Below are 9531 nucleotides of genomic sequence, written 5' to 3'. Positions count from 1 at the left end.
AGCACCGTGGGGCTCTGTATGTTGGCTATCCTCCTGTCCTTGGCCAACGAGGAGCCTAGAGCTAAGAAAAGAAATGTGCTCCCTCCACTCAAGGAGGGAGTTTCATAGGGGTGAAAGATGCCACAAAGAAGAAAAAAGTTGGAAACTGCCTCAGAATCTTGCTGGCAAAGCAAGAAAGCCATCAAAGATTTTGGAAGAGCCGAGGGATGTGCTGCACTGTATGGACCTAGCACAACTGCAGTGGAATTATGCTTTCCTGAAGAGAGTTCTCATTCCCCTAAGTCATTCTGGTGTCTGAGGGAAGGGCCCTTGGACAGGATCTCAGGCATCTGTTTACATCTACTGAGGAAATTTAAAAACAAAGGATGTAAAACTACTTTTTAAAATGCTAACAGGAATTATTCCACCTGCCATGGAGAAAATAAAAAGTGACAAACTACAGCTGGGATTATACCCTGCATGGAATATTTTTATATCTGAAGAGGATTTTATCCAGAATGTTTATCGAGAAGAGAGCTAACTACTGGCTCTATCTCATATAGTGTTTATTAGCCCACAACTTTGCGCATTCAGGCTAGAGTGACTGGTTACATTCAAGCAGGAATCTGAGCATTAGTGGTCTAGAAGTAGTTGACCACAATGTGTCTTCATGTCATTGATGATTTAGCAGAGATTTTGACAACAGCATTTTATCAGCAAATCAAGATACAGTCCCTAAGATGAAACAGAGGACTGAGCATTCCTGCAGTGAGTACAAAAATGACTTTTCATGGTTCAGCAGAGAAAGTAATAGTTCCCTTAAGACTTACTATACTTTACAGAGACACATTTCCTCAGTCGCTTGTAAACATGTAGATGATCATAACTCTAGCATGAGAGAAAGAAAACCTTTGAATATTTTTTCTCAGAAAAGAAAATGGCCTCTACAGCACTCTTCCATAAATCACACACAATTTTCATGCAGATCACTCTACTTTGACAGCAAAATGAGTAGTGTTTTTCCAAGATTTATAATAGTTAAGAAGTTTTATCTTTTCAAGACAACAGCTTCAAGCATCAAGCAATAAACATTAATTTACCATTCAATTGAAAAAGACTTTAAAGCCAATGTAGAAAATGAGACACTTTTTTTGTGTGGCCACTGATAGTTCAAACCATGGAGGTATAAGAATGCTTTTGATAAACTATTTGCTACTGCACGATTGAAAGGGGAATAATCAATCAGTTACTTTCAAGACATCACTAAATCTGTAAGTAATGTGTACAAGATGCAAAGTGTGCACTGCAGTCAAGTAGCTTGAATTTGACAATGTATCATTTGTAACAACAAAGCACTGTAATGCTAATGTTTACTTTGGGATACACCATTCTGCCCACAGATGAAGAAAAAAGAATGAAAAGCTGCTCCTTGGTAATTGTTCCTGTCAATACAATACAGCAAAGGAAACAAAAGATAAATCAGCAGATAATCTTGAGGAGCGTATAGCAGTTTTCATAGTTTTCTTTATCTTCCAGGTCTCATAACTACTGAAGATCCTATACTCTGAGAGTACGAAGATGAGAAATGCTCGGGGGTTGCCTACTCCATGGCATTCTTCATATCTTGCTACCATAAGAAAATGTTTTTTTTTGTTAGCAGAAGTTACTACAGGTCATTTCAGAATTCCACAAAGAAACTAAAACTACTTACAAATGGTAAACTTGGGGAAGAAGGAGAGATGCTTTTTTCTGATTTTATTTCACTCAAAAGCTGCAGAATTTTTACAGCTCTCTCAAAACTAGAATGCTGTGTATATGCTGAAGTTTATGATCCTATGGAAAACTAAAACACAATTAAAACAGCAACAGAATTGCTTGTCAAGAATATAATTCTTATTCAGAAGTATAAGATGGTAAAGCAGAAAAATGTGAAATGGGATTTTATTCAGGTACATGTATTATATTACATTCAATAAGTTTATGTTTTAATTGAGGTAAAAAAGCAACGTAATTTGATCTAGAAACTTTTCTGGAGGGGAAAAAATAATAAATAAGTACATTGATGCTTTTAGGAAATCGCAAGCACTACTGCAAGATTTAAACTTGACAAAATGCTAGATCATAAAAATTGTATGTGTACAAAAATATTGTGTGCTAAGCAATTCTGTGAAGTATTTAGGCATATTGCTGAAGATTTGTACGCAAATCTAAGCTTTGCAAACTGGAGTCAATTCCTTGCTTGATTTAAGTGTTTGCGGTCAAACTAAGTGCAGCGATTCAACAAAAACAAGTTCCTGGCGTGTGAAACAGGTGTGACATGATTGCCAGGGAAGCTTTTTTTACCATGAGAATTAGCACAATATACAGAACATATGTGCAAGGGACTAAACATGTACAGTTTAAATAAACAGAGACTGCATATATCATGTGGAGGATGGAGATGAAAGAGCAGGCCCCTTGAAGTCATCAAGTGGTGGAGATGCTCTTTGTTTTTTTGAATGGTTCTCTTTGGAACAGTTCTGAAGCATCTCAGCCACTGCCTCTATGAAAATGAACTATCACAGTGAATGTCCCTGTGTGCCTCGTTCTGGATCACTTTCATGATCACCTTTGGACAAACTAGGCTCAGACAAATGAATCAAGGGGTGAAGATACGAACACAACAAAAAAAAGATGGTTTGCAGAGCTAAGTACCTGTGTAGGTGCAAGTAAATTAGATTTGTGTTATTGTGTATCGTGTGATGTCAGGTTACTCCCAAATGGTAGCTCTTAATGCAGTCTGCACATCTGAGGAACCGTTGAAACGAGCATAGAAGTGTTTCCTTGCCTCAGAAGGATATGAAAATACTAAAGTTTCTGAGGGACTAAGATAATGAAGACCACTTGAAAATCTTGTACAGTTAGAAATAATTGTCAGAAAACTGCTGTTGGCACCTCAGTTTAATTGCCACAATACAACTATTTACTGTCACCCAGAGTACTCTGACACATCCAAGGCATCCACATAGGACTGCTTCAGTGAGCTAGTTTCTCTTTGATTCTTAGGTATCCATTTGGTAAAGTTGTCCGTCCAATTCTGGTTTTCATGATCAGCATCAGTAACTTTTTTTCACTTAGATGCCTGTTTCTCAATTAAAATATTTTCAGTAAATTTAACAATTTTTGTAAGAGAACCTATTTATTCATTTTTCTCTGTATCGTCCTCATTAGCTTGTCATTGCATATGGAGAAATAGAGGAGCTTTTATGCTGACAAATTTCATACAATCTACTGACAGCCAATGGTGTGTGAAATGTGCAGGCATAAAAACAAGTTAATGTTAATTGGAAAGGGCTCCTAAACACGTGTGCTTATTTCACTAGCGCATGGTTAGGAAAAGTGTACATACATTTGAACTGCGCACAAAATCACCTGTTTCTGAGCAACAATCTTTTAATCACTGTTTAGAGCAATTGAGCTTTACATTTGTTAATATCACTATCCCATTACTACTGCAGATACTGTAATGGCCACAGCTGCAGCAAGGAGAGAAGGAAGGAGCAGCTTCTGTTACTGGAAGTAAGATATAAATCAACAAATAGGATAACCTTCTCTGTTTGCCCTCCATTTTTTTCCCTCTGTCTCACACGTATATACACATGAAAATACGTATATGTATTTCTCAGGAATAAAAAGAAGTAAAACAAAGGACCTGGCCTCAAACTTCAAATTTTACTCCCTCTGAAGATGTTGTAGAACTCCTTCCATCTGACTGTTATATCCCCATCCCCAACTGCTCAGGATGAAGCAATGCCATGTGTCAGGCCCAGGGAGTCTGTACCAAGCTATTCTTCCTGCCCTCCTGTAGGTGACACAAGATTCTTGCAGAATTGTCAAGAAAAGAGAGTAGCATCCTCTAAAGGAGTCTTAACTTGATGACAACCTCACAGCAACAGCTTTTCCATCACACCTTTTTCCTAGCAGAGCAGCTCTTGTTCTCCCCTGCTTTTAGCTGGGTTTCATTTTGTAAGGCCTCACGCAGCCTCCAAGTCTTAACAGAGCAAGTTACCCAAAGGGAATTTAGGTACACAGACAGTAACCACAGTCTGGACTTACCCAGAGAGGCAGGGTTTACTTCAAATTAAGGCTGAGTTCCATTTAGCATGCATCTGTCGTTGCCCAGAGAAGCTGTGGGTGTCCCAATCCTGGAGGTGCTCAAGGCCATGCTGGATGGGGCTCTGAGCTGGTGTGTGGCACTGGAACTGGATGGGCTTTAAGGTCCCTTCCAACCCAACTATTCTGCGATTCTTGTGCAGCTATGGTTTGGAAAAGCAGTACTTTGGAAGGTGTCTTCTTTGTTGCTGGGATGTCTGTGGTTGTTTTCTGTGTACGCTTAAGGGAAACTCATTTGAAATGGAAAACCTCTTTACTTCAAACGATTTTAGGTTATTGTATCCCTAAACTCACCTTGTGATAACCCAGGAAATGCTGCCCAGCTGAAGAGCAACTGAGAGGTGAGATAAAGAAGGATGACAGTCAAGAGAGCAAACTTTTTTCACGTTTATTTTTGTGCCCAGTAAGCTTCTGCGTTAAACTTAAGCTACCTTTATCTTTGTGCCAGTTGTCTGATTGCTTGCTGCCTGGGTTTATCCCCTCAGCTGCAGTGCTGGCAGTGAAGCAGAGGAGACATGGTGAGGAGCCAGGCAAGGAACAGCCTGGTGAGGACACCTGAGTGAGCGAGGTTTCTTTCTGAGAGAAAAAGGAGTAGGTGAGGGAATATGAAGTTCAGTCACTGGAGCATAGTTTTAGCTACAAATTAAAACTCAGAGGAAAGTGTAACTCCAAAGGTGGGCTTGATGCCAATTAAATAGAAATGCAGCCTGAAACTGTCGTCCAGAGAAACAGCAGCTCCACAGTTCTGTCACAAAAGTCTGTTTCCTTCACTGGAAGATGCCTTTCTCATTTCAAAAGCCACATTGCCTTTTTCTTGTCCCAAAATAGCTCAAAATTTTCTTCCTTTGGTTATGACTGTTCAGTTCTTTGTCATAGCAGGAAACTGAGTTTAACTGATGAGCTGCAGTTGTAATTTTCTGGAGTCAGTTTGAGGTTCATGCACAATCATCAGGGGAAATACAGAGCTGCACACAGCAGACAGCGTTTTAGTGGTGCCTCTGTGTGTGATATCCCCTCTTCCCCACAACTCCCCTGAAACAGGGCAGAAACAAGCCAAGAGCACTGCCAGCACATGCTATTATAGAACTGATTACTTCAGTTTCTCAAGTAATGTACAGATGATTGAAATGTTTTTAACAGCTCCAAAATCCAGTCTCCAAAACAATTGCTGCCACTTTTGGTCATGTCTCCTAAGAATAAATTGTTATCTTCCGAGAGAATTATGAGCAGAAGACTTGTTGAGCCCTGTACAAGGGTGGCTCTGAAAGTAATGCCTCCAATTTTACAGCGTTGGCCCATGATGTCAGAGACAGATGTCAGTGCTATGACAGTAGACGCTGGATCTTCCTACCAATATTTCATTACACGTGGTTGCCATGAAATAGATGGCATCAGAGGGACAGTCTGATAGAATGGTGTCTGACATGGAAATCCCAATGAAGGAAAAATTATGTCACTGAATTCCTCCTTGTGGAAAAAAACGTCACCCACTGACACTTGTTGAGTGTTTAGGGAGCCCAAACAGTGGATATGAGGACAGTGAGGCAGTGGGTAGTGCATTTCAGCAGCGGCAGGTCACCTCCACTTGTGCAGATTTTCATAGGCACGGCATGCAGGCTTTTGCTCATCCCTGTTGAAAATGCAGAGTGAATGGTGGTGACTATGTTGAAAAAATGGTGCTTCATAGCAGAGAATTTGCTCTATCAAGTAGTGTTATTGTGTTCTTTGTTGTAGTTTTTATGGAAATAAATAGGAGGCATTCCTTCTGGAGCAACCTACGCATTTTAAAAATTCACTCCAGAATTATTTACTTCTGTTTGTTACTTTGGAGCATTTATAGTTTTCCATGATATGAATCCTTGCTCCCAGTCTATGGACTTTGCTATGGCTTTACCTTTTAAGATCCAAACTGGGGATTACACCAAGGTATTCACCCATGTTGACCAGGGAGCAGCCTACAAGCAGACCACTTGCTGGGACCTCTGGACTATTTCTGTTAGCTGTCGTTGTCCCTGGTAACAATGGAAAGACATTATGAAAAATGGAAGAAATAATATCTGGATTTCGCTGTGGATTAGAAGCTGAGTACGAGTCGAGAACATGCTGCTGCTGCAAGAAACTTTAATGAAATTGTGGGATAGGTGAACAGAGGTTTCATAAGTGAGAAAGAATGTATTTTTTCTGCCTTGTACAGCACTGTTGAGAACACCTATGCAATACAAGGACGTAAAAATAAGGGGAAAATACCAAAAAAGAATTGCAGTCTGTGAGAGTTTTAAACTCTGGAGAAACAATTGTCAGAAATTTTCCTTCTTTCATCTAGAATAGAGACCTGATAAAAGACAAAACAGTAGCCCTCTCAGAAATGAAAATCTACTATAAACCTACTATTAGGATGAGAAGTAACGGCCTTAATTTTCAGCAGGGGTGCTTCAGGTTGGATATTAAGAAAAAGTTATTCTTAGAAAGAGCAATGAGGCACTGGTACAGGCTGCCCAGGGAGGTGGTGGAGTCACTGTCCCTGGAAGTGCTCAAGAACTGCATAGATGTGGCAGTGAGGGACATGGTCAGTGGGCATGGCAGGGATGGGGCAATGATTCAACTTCATGAGCTTAATGGTTTTTTTCCCCAACATTAATGATTCTATGATTCTAAAAGAGAAACATGGGTTAAATATTTTCCATGTCCATCAGGTGTCTTTCAATATAAAGAGTTTTCATAGAGAGAACTGTAATCAATGATCTGTTGCATCAAGTGTGGAACAGAAAGCTCTTTGTCACAACAGATAAATAATCCAAACATAAGAAAATGCCCTTTTAAAGCAGCGATATGTGGAAACATGGATCTTAGGAACATTTGGCATTTTTCAGAAGACTACAAGCACAATGCCAAGGATACACATCATTCCCCAAAGAAAGAAGGAATGATAAAAGAACTTACTCAAGTTTCTTGCAGGATTAATAACTTTTGATATTCATAGGTTCACACATATGTACTCCTACACAGTCAACTTAGAGATTCCCACCAATATGGAAACAAACATGCCAAATGCAAATAATTTTACTGCCAATATCAGAACCTGCTATATAGATTTCATTCATCAAATAAATATCTTTTGATATTAGCTGCTAAGTAGACAGCTGTCCTTATAGTGAAGACTCCCTTTCATGAATTGTCCTTTTACTGCTAATGTTTCCTGCTAGTCTAGTACAGACCGTATAATCACTTTTTCCTCTACATTTCTGCTTATTGCAATTTCTGTTTCCATAGCATTCAAGAACCTTTCATTTTATTTTATACTGCATATAGTATAAACATATGAACACTATAAACCATATGTTAAACAGACTTTTACAATGGAACAGCTGTCTTGGATTTGGTGAGTCTGCTCCAAGAGCTCTCAGGAGCACTCACTCTAAAATCGCTGGAGCAGTTTCGCATTCCTCTGAGAGTCCCCAGCAAACAGTCAGTGAGCACAAGCCTGCTCCTGGTGTGATATGATCCAGGTGTTAAGAGGAAAGCAGGATGGACTTCTGAATGGGGATGCACTGTTTCAGTGGCTGAGACTTCACTGAAAAGAAATGCTTTTTAGACAGGAGATATTCATTGCTGCTCCAGTCCTAGCCTAGACTTTAACAAAAGGTGAGACACAAATTCCTGTCACACGCACCATATTTTTCCCTATCCTAGGCCTCTGAATAAAATTAGATGAAGCAGAAGAATAATGTGTGATGTACCACTCATGATTTATCCTGTCAAGCCTGTGCCAGAGCTCAGCTAAGATCAGTAGTTATGGTCTGTAACCCCTTATCACCTGGAGTGTTCAAGTATAAATTATATTCTCTCCAAAACGTCATAAATCCTAATTAGCCTGAACTCTGATGTCTTAGAGGCTCTGATTAAGGAGATCATAGTTTCTCACTTCACTGCAGAAGCAAAGTACAGCATTTCAAGAACATTCTGACACAAAGTTAATAACCTAAAAGCATCATGTTTGGACCTGATATCTTTATTATGAAAATGCTAGTTGTCTCATCTGGAAATTCATAAGAGGGAACAGAATGGATAAAAGAAAAGCAATTGCAAGTGGACAGTGGCAATTCAGCAATACAGTTCTTGTAGCTGTCTTTAAAAATTTTTCATATTCATAAATGTATTTCATCTTGGTGTCATTTCCTGAAGGGCAATTTTTGAGCTTGCATCTAAATTATACTCTTACTGGCCTATAATTGAAAGAGTACTGAAGGGCTTACTGCATCGCTGATCAGAAATGTTACTTGAAGCCTGGGGATTCCACTTTCCCTCAGGCTACTGTTTTGTCTTCCTATATCTAACGGCTCTTTTAAAGACAAGGGGAAAAAAGGTTTGCATCACACATACCATCATTACTTCCTTCAAAGATAATGGTCTCTCATACTCTGTGCTTCTTTCCCCTCTGCTCTAAACTTGTTCCTTATACTTCCACTCTTTACAGTAAGATTATCAATTTGCTATGTATTTCCTCCATACAAACCCACACTCCTTTTTGCTTTTTTTTTTTCCATATATGCAAACTTACTCTACTCCTCTCATAAGCTTTTGGAGTATGACTTTGAAAAAAGAGACAGTGGGAAAAATAAGAGAATTCTCCAAATTATTCTCCTTTTAAAGAGCCTCAATTTTCATTTTCTTCCTGCAATTCTATAATGGGATGGAAAGTACCATGAAAATAGCAGGGTGGCAAAGTCTTTGGCTACAGCAAATGAGATCAAGCCCAAATGCAGCAGCAAAAAAAAAAAAAAAAAAAAAAAAAAAAAAAAAAAAAAAAAGCTGCTTACCTTTAGAAAACCTCAGATCGGCAAAAAACTCCAGCAAGAAGTACCCTTGTTTTCACTGCCAACCCTTAAGTGAGATCTGGGAAAGGGTGGATCCTGGCTCCACCCCTTCCAGTCACTCAGGTGCATTGCATGCACTGAGCTCCCCTGGGTTGGCCCTGTCTTCCCACCAGGTGCTCAAGCGCTGGTTCAGGCCATGACTTAGCATTTCCACTACACTCCCTCTCTCTCCCTTTTTCTCTTACAAGTGCACTTTCTAAGTAGAAAGCAAGAAAACAAATGAAACTCTGATACTTCTAAAATGTTTCCTGTTTATTTTAATTTTCCCTTTCCCTTACTACTGGGAAGGGGAATAAGCCACCAAAATGCGTATCTGAAATGAAGGCTTTCTTTCCAACTTTCAAGATAATCTACTTCAAAGTGCTTTTAAAGTAAATCAGTTATTCAGTTCTGATCATGGGTATATGTAAAGTGACAAGTTAAACAGTTTTCTCCTGGAGCTCAGTGAGCAACTCATGATCTTAGGTTATACCTAACATTTTCCTTCGCATTTTCTGCTGGTTAAAACAACTTCCACTTTCAAAGG

At 39.3% G+C, this 9531-nt stretch overlaps 1 long non-coding RNA gene across 1 annotated transcript; it reads right to left on the bottom strand.

Annotated features, from left to right (window-relative positions):
• Nucleotides 2870–8986, bottom strand: LOC110390303. Its single transcript, XR_002433701.1, has 3 exons — nt 8949–8986; nt 6026–6143; nt 2870–5761 (listed from the first exon to the last, which is right to left on the bottom strand). It is a non-coding gene; the product is annotated as an uncharacterized LOC110390303 (long non-coding RNA).

The sequence above is a fragment of the Numida meleagris genome, chromosome 1 (genome assembly GCF_002078875.1).
Source record: "Numida meleagris isolate 19003 breed g44 Domestic line chromosome 1, NumMel1.0, whole genome shotgun sequence".
NCBI classification, from domain to species: domain Eukaryota; kingdom Metazoa; phylum Chordata; class Aves; order Galliformes; family Numididae; genus Numida; species Numida meleagris.
Note: the sequence above shows the minus strand (reverse complement) of the source record. Positions and strands in the feature narration are given on the sequence as shown.